General features: G+C 43.6%; 1 long non-coding RNA gene across 1 annotated transcript; it reads left to right on the top strand.

Annotated features, from left to right (window-relative positions):
- Positions 1 to 5,542: 5,542 nt before the first annotated feature.
- LOC134448310 (uncharacterized) lies at positions 5,543 to 20,037 on the top strand. Its single transcript, XR_010034730.1, has 5 exons — positions 5,543 to 5,740; positions 13,065 to 13,151; positions 13,259 to 13,368; positions 18,371 to 18,479; positions 19,445 to 20,037. It is a non-coding gene; the product is annotated as an uncharacterized LOC134448310 (long non-coding RNA).
- Positions 20,038 to 23,910: the final 3,873 nt, after the last annotated feature.

The following is a 23,910-nucleotide window of genomic DNA, read 5'->3' as shown; positions in this document are numbered from 1 at the left end:
ATACTAGGCCTAGCCACAGTTATGAGCCGCGTTTTGGAGACGTTGGAGATTTTGGAGATTTTTGTTGTTTTTGGGATGGGGAGATGTTAAGTATAGTCAAAAGTTGTCAGTTTGGAGGTGAGGATATCATTCATGCCACATGCCAGATTGCAATATTTGTTTCATGTACGTTCTGCTATTCGCATGGATAGTCCACTGAAAAGCAAAACCGTATTCTGCTGCTCATGCCCGAGTGATTATGAAAAGGTGCCAAATGCCGAATATCTTAACAGCGTTCATTACGTTTATGATGAAAAAATTTGAGACTATCCAAGAGAGTAAAAAAATAATCATGACAGCGATCTTAGGATTTGTTTTCTTCTTCTTCTTTTCCCCTTGTTCTGGCTAGTCCTTCTTTCACTGGCCGTGGCCAATTTACTGAATTGCAAAAGCACGTCTCTTTGACAGATGCCAATGCCAATAAAGAGCTGTGTTTCGTCCGAGATGCCCATGCACCATCTTTCTCTGTGTGAGAAAGAATGTGTCCTTTCTAGAGGCGGGCTTTCCATTAGGCAAACCTGGGCAATTGCCTAGGGCCCCGACCATATCTATCCTCCGTAGGGGCCCCCGACTGTCACACCAGTCACGGTAAACACAAAAAATAGGCTGGATCTTAATTTGTCACTTATGTAAAGTAATCAAAGGCATATTAGACAAAACACTAACATAGCACCAAAACACTGAATATTAATATCTATATAATGATTTTTGAGGGGCCCCATGTTTATGTATTCACCTAGGGCCCCAAAATGCCTAGATCCGCCCTTGGTCCTTTCGCAAGCTGATCAGATTTGAGAACTCCAATAAAATGTGTGCCAGGAGGGAGTCAGAATGAAATCGGCATGAAATTACCCTGACAACAAGGGGGCATATTGAGAATTCCTTTGTCGATGTACAATATCCTACAGTAAATAAGTAAATACAAAGGCTAAAAAAACCTGTTCAATTAAGAATCTCTTGATAGTAAGATTGTTTACAAGTGTATTCATTTTCCAAATGAAGATGAAATGAAAACCAACCATTAAATATGACCTTGTTCAAATATACAACATGTTCAATTGTTCATGGCTCATTAAACAGACTTGTAGAAGCAGTGCTACACATACCAGAGTGTCCCTGCTGAGAAATGAACAGTAGCACGGAGAGGCAGGGAGGCAGGGAGAGAGAGAAAGGGAGGGGTGGGAGGAGGAGGAGGAGGAGGTGGTGGAGGCTAGACCAGTGTAGGAATGATTGACTGGATGGTCTCATCTCGATGCCGTCTTAATGAAGACAGATAGGCCACCGACCGTACAGATACAGCTTGGATGTCCTCCAGGGTGCAAGCCACAGTGAGTTGGCACAGCTCATGCCTAGACTGGGGAATGGAACCCGCTGGCACCCGTTCCATTCTACTGGCAGGGACAAGATTCCAGAGGAGCTGCTGGTATTTTGTTTTTGGGGAGGTGGAGGGAAGTGAGGATTTGAGGAGGATAGGGGGGGAAGTGAATGTCTGTCAGGTATGAAGTTTTATTTTCATGCCTTCTGTCCCCAGACTGGTTCTAGAAGCGCTGTGCTGAGCTGCGGGTCTAGGCATGCTCCAACGGTCACTGTTATCACTTTCCCCCCAACCTTGAACAACATGTTAGTGTTGCAACATGGATGGAGTGCTTTCAGAAATGCGTCAAAACAAAAGTAGTTGAACGGAATTAACTCTACCAGTCACTTTACTTTGCCACCTGTTCGGTGAATGTGAATTATGTATGCAGATCTGTGATGAGTGAAATGTTGTATTTGTGTGGAGTTTGTGTTTTTATTTATTGTATCTACTGCTCGACAGCTTCATTCGGGACCAATAGAGTACTTTTACTCCACTGAGCATCCAGGAGTCTGACAATTCACCTGTGGACAAGTATTTACTGCAACGGCACATTCCGAAACCGAAAGCCTTGCAACAGTTTCTGATTGAAGATAAAGCCTCTGTATGGCGTCTTGCTGCTCTGAGGTCAGCCCAGTGGCTTAGCAGCAAATTGTGGGCCCTATTTTCAACTAGCCCCCACCCCCTCCATCCCAGCCATATATATACATACAACATGCATGCATACACATACAGTATATATCGGTTTGTGTGTGCGGCCCATATGGGGCCCTAGTCACACTTTACCCCACTGTACGACACCCCTGGGTCAGCCACTGGCAATCAATCCCCTATCCCCACTCCCATGGCTGGGAACAAACCCCTGCTCTCCCACTGCACAGCTGGGACTGGTTAGGACCTAGTAGCCTTCTCTAATCCCATACAGGTCCTCTTCTGTGTGGGGACAGCAGGAGTGGACAGGAGAGGAGGAGGAGGAGGTCTGGACTGGGGGAGAAATAGGGCTCGGGCACTTTTGGCTTAAAGGGGCCCCTCATAATTAGCGGTGCAGAACTGAGAATTAAAAAAAAATATATATATTTTTTTTTGACATTTCTGAAAATAGGGGCCCACGAGTGTGCGGGGCCCAGCGGGAAATGCCGGTATGCCATATGGCCAGTCCAGCCCTGAGGAGGAGGACAGTGGAGGACACAAGTGATTGTACCTTTTTGGGGGCCCTCTGCGAAATGCAGACAAGGGGGGCCCTCTTGGATTATTTTTGCCTGTTGTGGTCAGTGACGTTTCAGCAGTAGCACACGTCAGGGCGTCACAACGACAGCCAATGCCACTATTGTATGGACTTTTTAGTTTGTTTGTTTGTTTTTGGTGGACTATCTAACCAAAATATCTAAGAAGCATATTCATTACAATGACAACTAATGCCACTACGTATTGTATGGATTTGTTGTTTGTTTGCTTGTTTGTTTTTAGTGGACTATCTAAGAAGCATATGCACAGCATATCAACCACCAATTACTAATTAATTTATGGGCATTAAATGCCATTACTCCACCTGAGCCCGTCATTCACGCTGGTAATTACTATGATGGAGTTGACAGTTGACAACGGAGATATTTGGTGGGGCCCTAGGCATTTGCCTAGTCTGCCTATTGGTAAAAACTGACTCTGGTGGAGAAAAGGAGACCTCCAGGGTTTCCCTGTTAAGTGCTTGTTGAGTCTGTTTTTCCATACCCTGTGCACACCATCACCTCCACACTGCACCCCACCACCTCCACCACCCCCGCTCCCCTCTCCCCTTCAGCCCACCACCACCCCTCCCCACTGCATCCCACCACCTCCACTCCTCTCTCCTCTGCACCCCACCACCACCACCACTCTTCTCTCCTCTGCACACCACCACCTCCACTCCTCTCTCCTCTGCACCCCTCCACTGCTCTCTCCTCTGTGCACCACCACTCCCACTTTTCTCTCCTGTGCACCCCACCATCTCCACTCCCCTCCACCTCTGCAACCCACCACCTCTACTCCTCTGCACCCCACCACCTCTACTCCTCTGCACCCCACCACCACCACCACCACTCTTCTCTCCTCTGCACCCCATCACCTCTCCTCTGCACACCACCACCACCACCTCTGCACCTCCACCACCCCCGCTCCCCTCTCCCCTTCAGCCCACCACCACCCCTCCCCACTGCATCCCACCACCTCTGCACCCCACTACCTCCACTCTCCTCTGCAACCCACCACCTCTACTCCTATGCACCCCACCACCACCTCTCCTCTGCACACCAACACCTCTCCTCTGCAACCCACCACCTCCACTCCTCTTGCAACCCACCACCTCCACTCCTCTGCACACCACCACCACCTCCACTCCTCTGCACACCACCACCACCTCCACTCCTCTGCGCACCACCACTCCCACTTTTCTCTCCTGTGCACCCCACCATCTCCACACCCCTCCACCTCTGCACCCCACCACCACCTCCACTCTCCTCGGCAACCCACCTCCACTCTCCTCTGCACCCCACCACCTCTACACCACCACCACCTCCACTCTTCTCTCCTCTGCACCCCACCACCTCTACTCCTCTACACCACCACCACCTCCTCGGCACCCCACCACCACCTCTACTCCTCTCTCCTCTGCACACCATCACCTCCACTCCCCTCTCCTGCGCACCCCACCACCTCCACTCCCGTCCACCACCACCTCTCCTCTCTACACTTCTCTACCTCAAGTTCTTCTTCTCCCCTGCTATACCCCTTGCCCTCCCCTCCTCCTTCTCTCTCCCCTTCTCCCCACCCCCTCAACTTTTCTCTCCTCTACCTCCTTCTGCTCCCCTGCTCCCCCATGGATTCCCCTCACTCAACATAAGAGGTACTCACTCCCCAGGAGAGTGTTATGACAGGGACTCTCTACTCTCTCACAAACATACACACTCTCTCTACTCTCTCACACACCCACACTCACACTCTCTCTGTACTCTCTCTCACCGTCTCTCTACTCGCTCCTACCCTCCCCCACCACCCCCACCTCCCACACATACATTATTTAACCCATTTTAGCCTAAGTCATTTTTGGGAAAAGGTGCCCTCTTCCTATTAAAATCTAAATATCTCAGCCTCCAAAGCATATAAAACAATGAAATAAATTGCATTTAAACCTTCATTTTTTTTTCACTAGAATGTGTTTATTCAGTTCTAACATACCCACATTTTTAATAAAACAGCTCAAATCTCAAGAACCTAAATGCAACATATATGTCGCTCCAGGACACAATGGGTTAAGGGTGTACGATTAAATGATTGCAAGCTATTTAAAAAAAAGTTCAAGTTCACTTTTATAAAGTTACTGTGTTTGACTTTGTTCCATTGCTTTTAAAATTCAGATCCACGAAAACGAAAGTTTTCATTGTGGCATAGTGACTCATGTCTGGTGATGAATGTATTATTACAAGGAGTTTAGGCAACATGGCATGTGGCATTTCGAAGCATATGGACACTTTCCCAGCTCAGAAATCCCAAATAGAGATGGGATGTATGGCTCTTTGATGGGGTCCGGATCATAGTGGGTCGTTAGTTTCAAAGAGCCGTTCAAAAAAACGGTCTCTGTTGGCTCTTTTTAAAATTATTTATTCAGTGTTTAGAATGTCATATTTTGATTCCACCTCTAGGTAATTTTTTCCCAAACTACAACTGATTATCTAAAAACTGCTTTTCCAGTTCTGAAATCCCGAACTTCTAAGATAAGTCTGGTGTTCAACAGTCCTGATCGCACTTCAGATAGCAGCACTGTTCCCTCCTCGGCATGTCTGGATTTGTCTGCAATGAGCACCCTCTCTCCTCTCACTTCCCTGAACTCCCTCTACCTTGCCTTGACTTGCAAATAAAAAACATAAAAAAGCTGAACAAAAAAAGGGGGAAAGACAGAGGATTCTGATCGGAACTGTCTGCAAGATGAGAAATTGAGCTAAAGAGTTTCAGTTTTGGTCAGATAAGGTTGCATGGAAATGCCTCAGGCCCTGCCCTCTCCAATTCTTCCTCCACCCCCCAACCCCCCTTCCCCCTGTTACCCCACGCAAATAAGTATACTCCCACACACCCACCAACAAGCTCATACACACCCACCCATCTACACTACACACATACAAATGCATACACACCGAGGGAGAGGAGGACAGTGTCAGTTGCGTTCCCACTCTCTCTCTCTCTCTCTCTCTCTCTCTCCCGCTCGCTCTCCTCTCTACGTCTCATCTGGTCTCATCTCATCTCTGTAGTTCAGCATGCTCTGGAGGCTGCTCTCTGTCTGGGCTACTGGGACTCTGCTCACTCTGGGGCTCTGCTGGGGTGAGTACTGCCGGACGCACACACACACACGCACACACTTATACACACACACACACACACACACACACACACATACACATAAACACGCTCTCTCTCTTTCTCTCTCTTTCTCTCCCTTTGTCTCTCTCTCTCTCTCTCTCTCTCTCTCTCTCTCTCTCTCTCTCTCTCTCCCTCACACACACACACACACACTTTTACACACACACATACACACATATCCACAAACACACATGCATGTACTTTATATACTTTCTCTCGCTCTCTCTGTCTCTCTCTCTCTCACACACACACACACATACACACATCCTAAAACAATCCTGACTAACTTTCACGCATTGATGGCAGCCAAGTTTGTTGCGTGGCGTGGGACATAACATTTTATGATGCCCTGGGAAACAGAAAGGCTCCTGCCTGGTGACATATCTTATCTCAAAGCTCAGACTGACCGCACACTCACAGACTCACAGACATGCAGGTTTTCACAACCCGGCGTGACTCACCGCTGACATGTCCTCAGGCAATGTGTGGAAGCGCAGCAGGCAGGAGGAGAGGAAATCAGGATCAGATCTATCTGGTTGCAGTCTGGACTTTGGCAGCCTCTAGCCTATTCAATTGGCAGCCCATGAAGGGCCACATGCGGCCCAGACATGGCCCACATGTGGCCCCCTGCTGTAGCAATATACAGTACATTGCAGTTTTGATATTGCAGTACAACACAGGAATTTCTTGCTTCTCCTCTATATTGAAACGTCAATGTTGTTAAGTTTTAAGGTTAGAATACCATGTTGATTTGAAAAGTGATTTGAAAAGTGTGTTTACCATGTGTTTAGTGATGGACCAACTTAGGCTCTTGGCTTCGAAATGCGGAAATGCGACCCAAATGAAATTCTAATTGAATAGTCCAGCCCCTACAATGATAATTTTGAAACCAATTTCCAATTTTGTAATTCAACACTGAGTGCTAAATTCAACTCTGTAAACGTAATACCAAAATGCAGTCCGAGTGTGTGTGTGTGTGTGTGTGTGTGTGTGTGTGTGTGTGTGTGTGTGTGTGTGTGTGTGTGTGTGTGTGTGTGTGTGTGTGTGTGTGTGTGTGTGAGTGTGTGTGTGTGTGTGTGTGTGTGTGTGTGTGTGTGTGTGGGTAATAGAAGACTGTTGGGTGTGCTCAAGTTGTGACAAGAGAGGAGGGAATAGCTAAACAGAGAGAGCTACAAATCCCTGGAGGACATGCCATGACTGTCTGTTAGTGGATCTACTAGCCTGCTGGTATGTGGTAGACTAGAGGATGCACCCCAGGCAAGCAGTTTTACAACTCTAGGAAATCCATCAACTCTGTCGATGTTGGCTGTTATTTCTCATTTTCTTTTCTTTTTTTTTTTTTTTTTTTTTTTTTTTTTGGGGGGGGGGGGGTCTTTTTTGATAGTGACGGTGAAGAGATGGAAATGATGGGAAATGAGTGGGAGAGAGAGAGATGGGGCAGGCCAGGGCTGGGAAATGACCCGGGCCAGACTCGACAGGACCTGGGTCTCCATGGGCATGCAAGCCCATATGTGGGGGGGGGGCTTAGTATTTCTAGTATTTCTCATTTTCTTGTTTGTTATGGTTGTGCATCTTGGTTGTTAGTGTTTTGCTGTGTGTAGAACGGTGGAGGTTGCAGAGGCAGAACAGCATTGAAACATGTTAGACTCATGTCTGTGTCTGTGTCTATCAGTTGAAGGAGGTAGGTCTCACTGCCAATAAGCTCCAAAAAATACACTTTATTATTTATATGGGTGATATTTACCCATGGCCAAACGTTGCTTTTTAAATAATTAAGTTTATTTTTTGGAGCTCATTGGCAGTGTGTGGACCTACCTCCTTCAACTGTCTGAAACTTTTGTCTGGCACCTGCAAAAACAGTTTTTGGATGTGTGCACCCTACCCAAATGTTAACTATAGGCCTACCTCTGTCTGTGTCTATACCCGCGTCAGCAGATGACTCATAGCGGTTCTTAGAAGTAAGGGAGGATGTGAAAATCAGATGAGGAACTGTAAGTAAGGTAGTATAAATACACTGCCAGTCAGCTTCACGTACAATTATCTGGTAAATGGACACGTTTCTAATAATTTGATTGAGAGGTAAAATGTAGTCTCAGAAATAAAAAGGAAGCCAATCCATAGACATGGGCATGGCATCAGGCACTGCATACACAGCTCAGGTGACGCCTGTCTGGAGTGGGATAGGTTCATTTGAAAATGCGCTATCTTCCCAAAAATATTTGCTAACCTGCCTTGACTCACATATGAACTTGTGCAACTAGTGCAATCCTATTCCTAACCCAATGGGGTTCAATATGATGTCGGTCCACATTTTGCAGCGAGCAGCTTCAGGACAAGTCCATGCTCTCTCAACCTTGTGGGAGCAGTTTGGGGCACACCCCTTCCTCTTCCAACATGACAATAAGCTCGGACGCAACCAAGCAGGAAAATGCTAGATCAAAACGAGATCTGCTTAGTCTAATAAAGGTGGGGTTGAATGCTTGGCAAACAAGTTGGACAGTTTTTTCTAATGTTATCTCCCAAAACATAAAAAACGTTCCTTCCTACTTGGAGCAGCCAGTGAACTGCCTCACAAGAGTGTGGGCTACACCTGCAATTCACGTCAGATAGATGAATGCCAATCACCGTAGATTACCGACAGCATGGAGGAGGTCCCATGTCAAAGCAGTTGCTCTTCCCTAACTGCTCCGCTGCTTGGCAAAAATGTTGTTCCTGCGATGGTTTAACGCCATGTGACATGACTGCGGCACAGAGGTCACTCCCATATGCTATGTCCTGGACGGAAATTCTAACCGGGATGCTTCACGTGGACACAGTGGGCATGCTCGGTGCCTAGCAAACTTGCTGCCTGGCAGAAAAAAACGCCATCACGAACGACCTTATTGCCCCAGTGCATACAGCAAGGTCCATGATAGAACACCTTTAGGCAGAGGCGCATCTTGTCACCAGGCAAGGCAGGCAGCCGCTTGGGGCCCCCAAGCCCCTAGATAGTGATGACAGCCCATACTCTACTACAGTAGTGGTGATTTTGGTTCAAATGTTCATTCTTTTGCATTTTCGCTTGGGGCCCCACCTGACCCTAGAATTACCTCTGCCTTTAGGATGAACTAGAGACTGAGGTCCAAGCCTCCTCGACCAACATCAGTGTGTGACCTCACCAATGCACTTTTAGAAGAATGGTCGAAAATTCCTATGAACACACTCCTCAACCTTGTGGACAGCCTTCCCAAAACAGTTGAAGCTGTAAAAACAGCAAAAGGTGGACTGACATCATATTGAACAGTATGGATTAGCAATGGGATGGCACTTGAGTTCATATGTGGGTCAACTGGCAGGTTAGCGAACATTAGTGTATTTTAGAGACACCTTGGAGGGAATGTGGCGAAGTGCACCAATTCCAAATTTGGATATTTTATTGATAATTTAAAAAAAGCGAATTACCTGGATGTATACAAATATCAAAACCGCAAAAGTAGTCTACACCACATTTGGAAAGTTTTTAATTAAAGGAGAGTTACGACCGTTTTACACATGGGAGAGTTACGACCGTTTTACACATGCGCCTCAGCTGTTTGAAATAGCTAAAATAGACACACACACATACACACACACACACAATTGAAGGTTGAGGTAGGGAAAGCCGTGAGAAAATACACATGCAGCACTGGCTCATCTCTATTTCGTACTTGCCATTGAATTGTATTTTGATTCATGTAGGACTTTATGTTCACAGCAGGGCCGCTTCTAGGCAATTTGGTGCCCTAAGAGAGCATCAATCTTTCCTTTTTGTGGAATTTGACATTGGCATCTGTAAACATAATGTCATAAATCTGATCGAGCACAGCTGATCTAGTGCCATGTATGAGTGACCATTAAATGTAAAGTTGAATGCTTTATTTAGCTTAATGTTGTAATTCTGTTATTCTGTAATTCCTTGGTGCCCCCCAGGACATTTGGCGCCTAGGCGACTGCCTAGTCTGTCTATGCCTAGCGCCGGCCCTGGCTTCACAAAAAGTTCATTCTGCATTGGGAAATTTGGCTCGGTCCTTGGAGTGTTGTATTTTTTCTCCTTTGACAATCAGCATTGATGGATGAGTGGAGATGAGTGGAAGCCGTTTGATCTTCTCCAAGCTCTCTGCTGAGTTTATAAGGGGGTCGCCTGCCCTGCAGAGTGCTTGCACAGGCGGGAGTTCAACGCTCTCTCAATGCTCAGGCACAAGGACGAGGACCTGGCGATGTGCAAATGTTACAAAACATGATAAGGATTTCTTCTGCTCACGATTTATATATATATTTTTTAACAAATTGATGATTTAAAACTAGCAATGCCTCTGGTTTTGGCTGTGTAGAATCATTGTCAAGTAAGTCATGGGAATATTGTCGAGTGGAGCTATACACTGGCAATGGTGTCACTAGGTTTTTGGGTGGTTGTTTGTGATAGCATTGGTAGGGTTCTTAGTTAACTTTTTTCATCATCAGCCAAAATAGCTAGATGTTAATCTCACTAGCCAAATACACACTCACTAATGGGTCAAAGTGCCTAGTAAGTTGGTGTTTTCTGCCAGTGAAACTGAAATTTCCCCAGCATTTGGCCGGTTGGCTGGTGTTAATTTAGAGCCCTTGTTGTATCTGTTCTGAAGAAAGTTGTCTCTTCAGTTTGCGTAAAGATCTTCCATGCACATGTTCAGTCTTGTGGTTTCCCTAAGAGGAGGGCGGTGTGGGGGTGGGGGGTCCTTTCTGTCGTCAGACAGAGTGAGAGGAGGCATGGTGTGCATTCCAATATGCAGACTCCCGTCCTCCACTTGTGCTTACGGCCTTGCCCCGCCCCACCTCCTGGCCCCGCCTATGTGGAGAAAACAATAAAGTTTCCCAGCTGTCAGCCTAGCTTCAACAACTTTTGGGGGACTGTTTTTTTATTCACCATCCAGTTTGCAAATGAGAAAATGACTTTGCAATTGAGCTTTTGCGAGATATTGAAATACAATGCTGTGATCAGTGATGCCATCACCATGTATTACTTCCTGGTACCTGGAGGCCACAAGCTCATGTAGCAAGTCTGCATATTGGAATGCACCCAGAGTGAGGAGGCGTAGTACCATCAAGTTTGTCAGTACGCGCTCAACTTCTTGGAAAAAATTAATGACTTTGGGTGCGCGATAAAAGGTATCAACTTAAAGAAGAAAAATCCACACTCACAAGCGCCCTTCAGGCTTGAAATCGAAACGCGTTTGCTTGTGGACATGGTAGTAATTTATAAATAACTAATGAGATGTAGCTTGTGAGTGCAGATTTTTCTTCTTTGAGGCGTAGTAGGCCTACCTGTAAGCGACCTGTTCAGGTCTGCCCTTATTTTGCCTCTGGGCTGTGGCGGTCGGATGAGTGTAAAAGCAGTTGGGGTTTCTTAATATGTTGACAGTTAAACAAAAAAAAAGAAGGGGGGAATGGCATCAAGGCTGTGATTTGCGCCTCAGCTAAAGACCATGGAAATGAAAACATTCCTCAGTGCCAGCTCAGCGGTTTTCAGCGAAGACGTACTGATTTGAGGTGAAAGGGCAGCGTGCAGAGATGCTGTTCGTACATGTTTCAGAGAGTGGTTTGTTACGGCATAAAGTTACGCCACGGGCAAAATACCTCAAAACAGTTCACCGGCATTGTTCTCTTCAACACATCAGTTTGTACTCATATCATTGCATATACCGCATGTTGTCATGAAACACTTTGGGACACACTGTTGGTTTCCCATGGATAACAATTCTGTCACAGTGACTTTGAGGGGAATCGCACCACATTTTTATACAGTTCTACTGTACTCCTCCGTACCCATGCAAAGCAGACTAATTTCAGTGCCCAGGAGCACCCAAACCATAACTGCATTCTTGTTGTCTGTGGCTTTGAGATGTCTGTTTTGATGGCAGAGTCGGTCAACTTGTTTGCCATGCCATGTGTGTTGCAGTCTGCTACTGCAGTAGCACGTTTTATGCACGTTCACACCATAATCAAGCACTGTCACGCATAAACACACACTCTCTCTCACTCTCTCTCTCTCTCTCTCTGTATCTCTCTCTCTCTCTCACACACACACACACACACACACACACACACACACACACACACACACACACACACACACACACACACACACACACACACACACACACACACACACACACACACACACACACACACACACACACACACACACACACACACACACACTTCATACCTCCAGTTAGACTTTCCCCTAGAAACTTCCGCAAGACATATACAGTCTGAGCCTACAGAGGTTGGGACTGGCCTTTGTGTGACCAGAGACCACTATAGGGTAACTCCAGCAACTCACTGGAAGGGAACTCCAGCCAGTGCAACCCAAAACCCCCTGTCTCTGTCTAGCCCACTAACCCCCCCCCCCCTTCTGTTGTGGTAAATGTGCAGTTCTGCACAAAGGCATCCATGCCCTCCATTCATAGCATGATTGATATGCCTTGGCAGGGCGCCCTGCCTGCTTTAGTTCCTTGGCCAGGGCAAAATATCCTTTTCCTGGGGGAGATTCCTCATCGGGTGTCCTTATTGTTCCGACTTGTTGCCTTCGTGAATACACAGGAGAGAGATTTATGTAGCGAGTAATGCACAGCTCATTAGAGAGACCTAGCTCTGCTGAGTTATACTAGATACAGCTCTTCTGGGGTGCGTTTCTCGAAAGTGTAGTAGTGAGCCAGCTAGCAACTTGGGTAGTTGCCAATGGGAAATTGCATTGGAAACAACAATGTAGCGAACATAGTTAGCAACTATGGTTTTGAGAAACGCACCCCTGGGTTGTAAGAGAGAGATAAGAGCACTGCTGAGTTATACGAGAGATATACGTAGCTCTGCTGTGTTACAGACCTAGCTCTGAGTTATACTGTAGATACAGCTCTTCTGGGTTATAGGAGACAGATATAGCTCTGATGGGCTATATAACACACACACGCACGCACGCACGCACGCACGCACGCACGCACGCACGCACGCACGCACGCACGCACGCACGCACGCACGCACGCACGCACGCACGCACGCACGCACGCACGCACACACACACACACACACACACACACACACACACACACACACACACACACACACACACATTTGATCTGGGTCAAGGTGTGGGAATCCTGTGTTTTCCTGATTTAAATCCAAGCCCAGAACGGTTATACCTCTCACTTTGGTAGTGTAACTTGATGTTTACAGGGGTTTAAAAAAATACTGTATTAAGTCATGCCCTTTTCTCACCTCTTATTTACAGGCAGGAGTATTGAAGAATATGAAGAATATGAGTTAACGACACCTGACTATGACTATGAAAACGCCACTTTTGAATACTACTTTTTCAGTATGTAATTTGTCTTTCTGTTTACAATAAGCTATTATTATTATATTATTTACTAATACTTTTAATTGGATTGGGCTTGTATAAAATGGCAATCTGTTTTCTCATAGATAATGCCAGCATAAATTATGAGCTATATGAAGTACTTAATGGAAAAGGTGATGAAAAAGAGGATGGAAAGTCAACAGAAACAACAAGAACAACTGGAACAACAGGAACGGTAATTATAGCTTTCTTTCATGAATCTGTATTCATGTATTCACTGTATCCATTTTCAGTATTTATTTCTTACATAATTTTGAAATATGCCACATTTTATCATAACTCTATGAAAGCTTTACCTCTATTGAGAGCTTGACAGGAGCTCTGTAGGTGTAGGCTATGTATGTTACCATTGCTATTCGCATATCAAGGTGGAGGGTGGTGTCATGTTCAGAGTACCCCAGGAAGGGCCACTGACATCTGAGACAACTTTGGCCGGGCCTGGGACAAAGTCATCTGAAAATGCACCCCCCCAAATACATACCATGCAATGAGGACCCTTCTCTCCCTGGGCCCAGGACATCTGACCCCTTGGTGCACACCCCCCCTGTTGGCTACCCCAACAGTGTATGGAGGGGGACTTGGGTTATTCGTCCCTTCCATCCATGGGTGCCGCTAGGGGGGGGTGTTACAGATTCTAAGGGCCCAAGCACTGATAGGGGTCCTTAAAGGGAAGGGAGGGGCGGAAGGGCCCTAAATTCGAGCCAAAAAATTCTGACGCCACCCTTGCCTGTTAGGACTTGACTCTGTGGCCCTGCAGCTGCTGGTCCAGCACATTAAAGGGGTATGCCACTATTTTGGGGCTTAATACAGTTAAAATCGTTGGCCAGGGTTTATATAGGTGGTAAAGTGTCTTATTTTTCATGTAAGCCGTTGTCTTGTTTTAACCCTATACTGCACGCATTATTATCCCATCATGGAAAAAAATCTTGCTGTGGTTTTTGTCACATAAAATGAACTTCTTAAGACATATTTGCAATTTTTTTCAAAAAAAAGTTTTTTGGGGGGGTACTTTTAGGTTTGTTGCCATATGGCAACATTGTGCAGTTACGGAAAGGATCCAGTGTACATTTTTACTCCAAGACCAAACAAGGGTCATACAACATTATGGATTATTTGATAGAAATGTAATTGTTTTTATCTCACAAAAACATTGAAAGTTTACCCACAAGTTCAAGGGAGTTATTTAACACATTTTTGCCATTGAGAGAACAAGTGAATACTGTTTATTATATCTCCGAAAAACAGTATTTCAGTGGTATTACGTTGACCAACCACCAATGAATACATTAGGTATTAACACAATATCTGTGCATAGATTTGCACAAAAATGTGTATGGTAACTGTCTATAATATGTACATGAACTGATTTAATTTCGGAAGCCAACACTTTCAAGATGGCCGACATTCAAGATGGCCGATTTGCGGGCCAGGCATCTTTCATCATAACAACAGGTTATTTGTCATAACTTTTGAATGGATGCTTGGATTTACACTAAACCTTGTGTGATAACACTCTACAATAAGTAAATAAGCCATGTAAAAATTGTGAGGCCAGTGTTTTCAAGATAGTTGACTTTCAAGATGGCTGACTTTGAAAGTTGGCAATCTTTCGAGACGGGCCCTACCTTTTGTTTACGCCACAACTTTTCAATGGGTGCTTGGATTTGCAGTAAATCTTATGTGTTAATGATATAATTGGTTTATGAGCTGTTTGAAATGTGGAGATTATGCTTTTAAAATGGCTGACTCTCAAAATGGTTGACCTTGTACAATCATTTTTGATCGGGTTGACAGATTTGCACAAATGTTGTGTGCTAATTAGCCTATTTATAACAGACAAATGAAGTCAAAACATTTTGGAGGCTTAAAATGGTCAAGATGACCGTAGCTTTATGCTCTAATCTGGGGTTTGGGGATTTTTGTGGTATACCTCTGGCAGTCTGGGGAGGCTGCATAGGCCTTGTTCGCTTTTCTGCATGTACTCAGAGTGAAAGCTCATAAAACAGTTCTGTACACCTATTATAACATTTTTAATGTTCATTATAGACTGCCATTGCATTAATTATAAATATTATCAGTTATCAATCATTCAATCAATAAATAAATCAATTAATCAATCAATTAGAATTGGGTATATGTATCAATACACTTTCCCTATTGACCGTCTTGTTCCATTACCGCACAATGTTGCCGTATGGCAACATACCTATTTTTCAACATAAAAAGGAAATAATTGTAGTTGAAAACAAAACAAATGGTGAAAACAGATCATGACTAACTATAGATCATCCCAATATTTTTTTAAATTGTGTAAATATTGCAAAAAGTGTGAAAAATCTTGGCCAATGGCAGAGCAATCTGTCAAGGAGACACATTCATGTACAGTGAGGGAAAGAGCGAGCCTGGGGCAGTGTGTGGTGTCATGTGATGCCAACAAACCACATAATTGGATAAAACAAGGCCACAGTTTCAATATGAAAACCAATCAGTGTCTATTATTTATATTTAAATACCAAGAAATGCCAAAAGAGTGGTATGTTGCCATATGGCAACACCGTGCAGTATAGGGTTAAGACAAGTTAAAAGAGGGAGCATGTCGCTAAGCTAGTGAAAGTCAATGGATCCGTGTAGCATGTAGCAATGCTACATGGATGCATTGACTTTCACTAGCTTAGCGACATACTCCCTCTTTTAACTTGTCTTAAAGCAAGACAACGGCTTACATGAAAAATAAGACACTTTACCACCTATATAAACCCTGGCCAACGATTTTAACTGTATTAAGCCCCAAATAGTGGCATACCCCTTTAACTGCCAGTTAGCCCATGATCACCATCCTTTTCCTGGTCTTACAATAGGGCAGCGGTGTAACCCTCAGTACATGTATCTATAACTCATCTATCTGCAATGTATTATTCTCTCGAAGGCATTGGCTATCTGGCATAATTGAAAGGCATTGGAGATTGTCAACATCAGCTCCATTTATTCAGAGTGGAACACAGGTTCTTTGTGTTGTTCAACTGCTTAGTGTGGCGTTATCAAAATATCCAACTAAACATTTGAGCTTACCAACACATAGACCTAACAACAGGACATGCCAGTCCCGTTTGCCATATGTATCTCAGCATTACACTTTGCTCCACAACCCTTACCCTCACTCCTCATGGGGTTGTTGGCAGTGCCATTCCTTCTCCAAATTGGTGCATAAAAAGACACACCTAGTCTCCCACCAGTAATCCCAGACTTTGCCAAAAGTTATTTTGTAAATTTAAAACGAGCCTCAACATGTTTTTTTTAATTGGCGTTCAGTTGAGCATGCACTAATGTTGGTGGATCAGACCCTTGCTCATGACTGAGACACGATTTGAAACAACAGGAGCTAGTGAAGCAAGGTCTTCCTCGACTCCTTTGGAGGTCTTTATTTGACAGGACAGTGAGGAACAGACTTTGGAGAGAGATGAGGAAGGGTTGAAGGTTGGAGTCGAACCCAGGTCCCCATGTGCATGTGGCAGGACTGGACTGGTAATCTGGCATGCAGGGCATTTCCTGGTGGGCTGACGCGGTTGGGGTTTTTGTTTTGTATTTTCTTAGAGGCTGGCACACAATTTAGAGGCCTTTTTTCATGGTCCCAGTCCAGCCCTGGCAAGTAGCTTGTATGTGTTGAAGGTGTCTAAATGCACTGCACCTCCCAGGTACCCTAAATATCATCAACTTTCAAAACTCTTCCAGACTTGGTCTGACCAAGAGCACAACAATTAACGTTTCCCAAATGGCATGGTTGACCCGTCTCCCTAGGTTTGCTACTGGTTGACTGCTTCCCGACAAAGTGGGAGGAATCCCTGATTTTTCCATAGCTCATAAACAATATTTACATTGCTCTTGGCCTGACTAGAAACAACGCCAACGGAGTTGCGTCTCTAGGAGGGTGTGGCCTGGCTACCTCCCAGGATAATTGTTCTTATTACTGCAGCTCTGACCCCTTTGTCTGAAATCTCTTGTGGAACATCTGATGGTGGCTGATTATTGGTGAAATGTTCCTCTCTTAACCTCTCAATATGGCCCACAGAGTATTCAAAGAAACATTCGGTATTCCATAATTGTTCCTATAACCAGTGGCATTACGATGTTAATCAACAATGAGATCATCTGGCCCTTCCATGACCTAACGATAGGCCACTGAGAGTTCTTGACTTTTACCCAATATGATATCGTTATATGGTATATTAGGGTATTAGGAAATCAGAAAGGCTTGTGATCAGGTTACTCCATTCGAACACTGACGGACAGGTTTCAATTCCAACTCCCCTTATAAGAGAGACATTTTGATGTCTGAAACCTCATGTGGAGCGCCTGATGGTGGCTGCTTTTTTTGTTAAATGTTTCTCTCAACATCTCAGGTTAAGTTATAAACTTAGTTAACCTACAGGAAGTGGTACACCTGCTAATACGTAGATAGGCAAGGCAAGGCAAGGCAAGTTTATTTGCATAGCACATTTCATACACAGGTGCAACTCAATGTGCTTCACAAAAGTTAACAAATGTAAAAAGAAAATAAACAGGGAAGAAATAAATAAATAAATTAGAGTCAAAAAACATTTAAAACATTAAGATAGTCCACATGTGTTATTTAGCTAAGACAAAGAGGACTCCAGGCTCTTCTATATTACATGATTAACCACCACCTCAAGGTTAATTTAACCTGGTTTACTGCTTAGTGTAGCTAAGTTCTTGGAATACTCCACAGGTCAAGAGAACTCTTGACTTTTACCCAATATGTTATGGTATTAGGGTATTAGGAAGTCAGAAAGGCTTGGTATCAGGTGACTTCATTGAAACGCTGGCTGACAGGTTTCAATTCCCATTCCCCTTACAAGAAAGGGACATTTTAGGCCCTGCCGTGGCCAACCGGTAGGGCACTTGCCTGCCATGCGGCTGACCCGTGTTCGATTCCCGGCTAGGGTCCTTTGCAGATCCCTTCCCGTCTCTCTCCCATTTCGCTTCCTGTCCACCTCTCACACTGTCCTGTCAAATAAAGTCGAAAAAGACCCCCCAAAAAAGAAAGGGACATTTTATGCTCTGTGGTGTAAGCCAACATATGACATGTGAAGATTAGTCATGCTCTCCAAAGGTCGAAGCCATTTCACAATACTCACATTTTTACTCGTTTCCCCCTCCAGGCCTCAGACATCGCACATTCAGCTCCCATCATCCTCCTGGCTCTCTCCATGCAGCAACTCTTTCACCCACTTTAGACCGGACCAAATACATCGGCAGGAGCACGGAGGGGTCAGTCACAAGCATTCGAATCTGGATTTACTGTACAGCGAGCTTTTTGTCATCACAGATGGGAAGCAGCTGTCAGCAAAAGGAATTATTTACATTTCAAAACCTACAGAGACCTCTGGGGAAGGAGAGGGCAAGAGTCAGACAGCTTCTGTTGTTTGTTTATTTAAGTACGTCTACTGTATTCTGTGGCTACTCATCTGGGGTCTGTTTCTCGAAAGCATAGTTGCTAACCTGTTTGGAACTTGGGTAGTTGCCAATGGAAAATTGCATTGCAAACAACAACGTAGCTAACATACACATAGTTAGCATCTATAGTTTCGAGAAATGCACCCCTGGATAGCTTACTGCAGTGGTTCCCAACGGGACCCCTAAGGGGGTTGCAGAGGTACGGCAGGGTGGTCGCGGACAGAAGGGTCTGTCTACATGAAACCTTGAAAATGTGATAATAGCCTTTCCATACATTGATAGTAACAATATTCCATCCAATGGCTGATACATTTATCTACCGTTCCTGTGATTTACATTAAAGTTTATGTGTGGCTAGTAAGATTAAACATCTACTACCCAAAATGGCTACTGATGAAAACACAAACAATTTATCTGAGTAACCAGTGGACCTGCGTACTTGTTGAGCAGTTGAGTAAATGGTGTAACAGACATGTAACAGCATATGCTAGTGTTGTACTAACATCATGAATTTACTTTTACATTTACTTTTGACACCTCTGCATTACATTCAGAGAAGAACCACTAGGCAATCTATTCCTTGTAGAGGACGTAAAAGACAGTTATCTTTTGGAAAGCAGTGTACAATATGTTTTGTATCTTAAAATGATCCCTTTGTTTTAGGCCAAGTATAAACCGTGTATAAACAAGACATCTGTGGACACATGGATGGATAGTTGTGTTTATGTGTTTTTGTCCAGCTATTATGACTCATTATTTGTGTATTATTTGTTTTCCAGTAATGATGATGAGGCCAAGAGAAAAGGGAGAGAAACAGCGCAGACCGCCTCTCAGACCGCCTGCACATCCTCAGTCATAACAGCACTGACATTTCAGGTCTTTGCAGGGAGAAGCAGAGTTGTATAAAGTAGAAGTAGAAATACTCTTACAATTTCAACACAAGGTATATATTACATGGTTCCAACTTTTTAATAGCTATGAGTATCTTAATTACATCTGTATTTCTACTTATGCTTTATACAACTCTGCAAAGAAGTGCATTTTTATTAAATGATTGTTTTATATCAAAGCCATACTTTTCAATGCCTCCAATGACTTGATTACGAAACTGCATTGTAAGTAATTTGTACATAGCTGGCTAGAATTGTTGGAGCACTTCTATAGTGCTGCTCAGACTAAACAATTCTCTGTCTGCACAAGATTTATATACAGAGTTTTCTCATGGAAATGACCAAGTCATGTTTATATTTTAGTACAGAGGAGATTAGACTTTTCAGCAATAAATATTTGACCCATAACCCTAAATGTAATTTAAAACTGAATTGAGAATTGTTGTTACAATGTCGCTGAAAAAATAAACAGACTTTTATTACATCTGTTCCGTTCAATTGGTTGTGTAAGTTCCTCTAAGAATGATGTAGAAACATGGAGCAGACCTATGCATATTCATGTAGAAATAGACACACTTACACGCACGCACGCACGCACGCACACACACACACACACACGCACGCACACACACACACACACACACACACACACACACACACTGCATGTACATGTATAATAAATACACAGGTGTGTTTGTAAGGTTTTGCCACACATACATCCTGATCATCAGATGAGGGCCAGACCAGCTGATGGGATAATACTTCACATCTGGGTCCCTCCCCAGCCCTGTTTATCTTGCACCTCCTCCCCAAACACACCAAGCCCTCGAGGGGCCATAGAGAAACCTGGCCCCTTAAAGGGCCTGCTAGTAAAGTCAGGCTCCAAAGCAAGTCCAGATAATTTAAAGCCACTCTTGGCTGTCCAACACCTACACGTTATTAAGCCAAGCTGACCCCTGGCATTCTTCTCCTGACCTAGGATATGACCTCGGGAGGTTCAAAACATACTTTCCCCCGGTAACGTCACTTCACAAACACATACATCACTATGGGGAGGGAGAGTCCCAAAAGCCCACCGGGAGGTCCCTTGTTTTACATCAATCAAGAGGAAATTGTGACTGTTTAAGTATTACCTATTTCCCGCTCAAATGGGAGACTAGATATTGGACATTCATTTAAAGGGATTAGAGTTTGTGAATATTCGAGACATCACAAAGTGACAACTTAAATCCCTTAACATCTGAGTTGTGAATTCTAATCCATAGGCCTACATTTTGCATCATGCTACAACTCCAACCCATTATGAATCGAACACAAACCCACGTCTTCTCATGGCTTATTACTTAAATATTGTCATGCTTATTAGTAGTGTATGCCAAGTGTTTGCAAATGCAGCTGCAGCTGTAGCTCTAAGCACTGAATATTAATCTTGTAGCCTAGAGTTCTGCCCATTAGCAGTATGTAGGCCTACCTTTTTTGAGTTAAAGGTGTCCTCCTGTGTAAGATATGGCCAGAATAGGTATTGCAACTAATGCTTCTCATAGAAATTGTGCTGCCTATTGTCAAATTTTATTTTTTTCATGAATATTTACTAAGTAATAAACTAGGATTTACTAGTATGAGTTTTACAGCTCAGGTAAGTTTGCAGCTAAAAAGAATGTCTATTTCTGGAAATTCAATATGGCGGACCATGGAGAGGATCCCCCTTTTCATGTAGGCCTATGAAAAGTGCAATTTTCCCAGTTATACTGAATACTTAGAATTTGATGGTGGTGATAAGTATTTGTTAAAAAGGTAACATTTGTGAATAGGTATCATGGATTTTGGAAATGAACTACTAAAATTATTACATGGTGCACCTTTAAGCAATTTCACAAATCATCCAATCCATTTAAATTTTTTTTTTTTTTTTAATAAAGTATATAGGCACAGAGTTAAGTAGAGTAGCCTAAACATGCTGTGTGGGCGTATAGGCTTAACCCTGTACTAATGTAGGCCTACTTCATTTTTTTAAACCAGAAAGAAAAATGAAGCCTACTTGGCTACCTGCAATATTGTTCTGTAGATTTGCCACAAGTAGTAGCCTAGTTGCCTACTGAAGACGATGGAAAGAAAAACATGTCCCTTGAGGCAAGAGGGATAGCCTTGTTCAATGAATAAGGCCTACAACTAGCCTGCTCTGACGAGGCACTTCAGGTGAGGATGGTAATCCTCATGACCTCAATGTAAACCTCGGGAGAAACTCCCTTGGAGTGACGTCATCGACGCATTAAATCTGTCTGGGAAAAGATCCTACAGCGCCACACAGATTAATCCCAACAGGTATTTCCCCTTTTAAAGACGTTTTACGTAACGACACAAACAGAAGCTAATTCGATGTTTAGTGGGTCACCCATCATTTAGCCTACTAGGCCTAGACTATCTGAAACTGGAGAAAGTTTTTATTGGCATGTTGTTGACAGTAGGCCTAATGCTGAATAATCTGCGTTTCCGAACATAATGATATAGCCTAAATAAAAACAATGAGCTAGAACATTAACATCTACGTCTACGACGTGAAGGTAGCCTAGGCCTGTAGTCTGTTCAATAAAGGCTAGGTCTACTAAAGATGCATTGAAAACATGAAGAACCAGAGAGAGAGAGAGTGCACTGTTTACGCTTGCAGCATGAGTCATACATCACTGGTCACCACGAAAGCTAGCAGGAGTTAATCTAATTAGATGATATAACCAGGAGGGATTAATGGTATAAAAAGCAGTATAAAAGGCTTGCGGGACGGAGAGGTGAATTTGGCCCGTTTTCAAGACTAGACTGGCCATATCGGAACCACACACTTAAATTCAGTACCCTGGACAGCAGCGTTTCGTCACTTGACGGTGAAAAAAGGCCACGACTTGGACCTCGCGACATCGGCCTATGCGTCACTGAACAAGCATGGTCAAATCTTCCATGTTTTTATTGATCTTTTTGATCTTTGCCTTCATTCTATCGCAATGTTCGCTCGTGACGACGACACGGGAGGATGCTTTTCCACTTAAACCGGTTGAGGACAGGGAAGAGCTGGTAGGTGTCACAGCTACAACTGTAAAAAAAATACCAGCTGCCTCAGAATTCCAAGTTAATTTAAATCATTATTGTAAAGTTGCGTGGAGCTTTGAAATGCAATTGAACTTACAATAAATATTTAAATTAACTTGGAATTCTGAGGCAGCTGGTAAATTAAATTTTCAAGTTAAACCACGTAGTTGCCATTGCAGTGTATAGGATAATAACTTAATTATATAAGTTATCATGACTTATCACTGATATCATTTTTTACTATAGTATAGCCTTATATTTCTTCTTTAAAATGTATATTATCTTTCTACAAAGAAATGTTTGTGAATTGTAGTACAACGCAGACATTTTTTTTCTGTAGTTGGGTGTCCTTCAAAGTGTATTGAGGAAACTTCAGAACCCAAGAATGAACACGTGGGAGACTAGAAAGAACAGCCGTCTCCCACACGTGAGTAAAGAAACTTCATCTAAGCTTCACCAACACAATTAAACTAGGTGGAATATATTTTTTTCCTCATAAAAGTTAGTTAATGCACAACCACTTTAGGACGAGGTTTAGCTGTAAGGCAAACTGTAAGGTGCCAAATTCATACACCTACTTTTCATGATCTGTCACCCACAGACCTAGAATTAATATTTCTGTGCTGGCATCTTTACCCATTTCCCACGGCTTTACCACATTTTGTTACGCAGCGACATCTAGTGGCAAGAATACCGTATAGGTCCAAACTGTCTCAGGGCAGAGCATCTTATTATTACATTATTACATTGCACATACACGTAGCTGACGTTTTATCCAAAACGACTCAGTTATTTTAAGTACAGAGCATTGGTTATAGTCCCTGGAGTAGTGAGGGGTTGGGTGGCTTGCTCAAGGCTTCTTGGCTTCTGCCAAGGGTGTGGAAGGGAGGGAGCAATGGGAACCTGCAACCCTGTTCTAACGCCTATCTCCTTATTTAACCACTAGACCACAGCTGCCCCCGTACCATAGTTCCAGTAGACTATTCAATACATCAAGGCAACTGTTTCATCATTCATGGCTAACACATAACTTTATTTTCTTTCCCTTATTTCCTCATACAGTGCAGGATAGGAGATTACTGCTATGTGAAAAAGGGACCACGCTTTGGACAACTCTGCGACTGCCCCAGAGCTGCAACATGCAACCTTTTCTTCTTGAAATGTTTATAATGTAAATAATGCAGAATGGGATACATATTTATTTTTCTTTTTTTCTAATGTGTATTTTATATAAAACTGAACAATTGAACTATAATAATCTGACCTTTATTTGTTAA

The sequence above is a fragment of the Engraulis encrasicolus genome, chromosome 5 (assembly GCF_034702125.1).
Source record: "Engraulis encrasicolus isolate BLACKSEA-1 chromosome 5, IST_EnEncr_1.0, whole genome shotgun sequence".
Classification (NCBI taxonomy): domain Eukaryota; kingdom Metazoa; phylum Chordata; class Actinopteri; order Clupeiformes; family Engraulidae; genus Engraulis; species Engraulis encrasicolus.
This window is presented reverse-complemented; position numbering and strand designations above follow the sequence as displayed.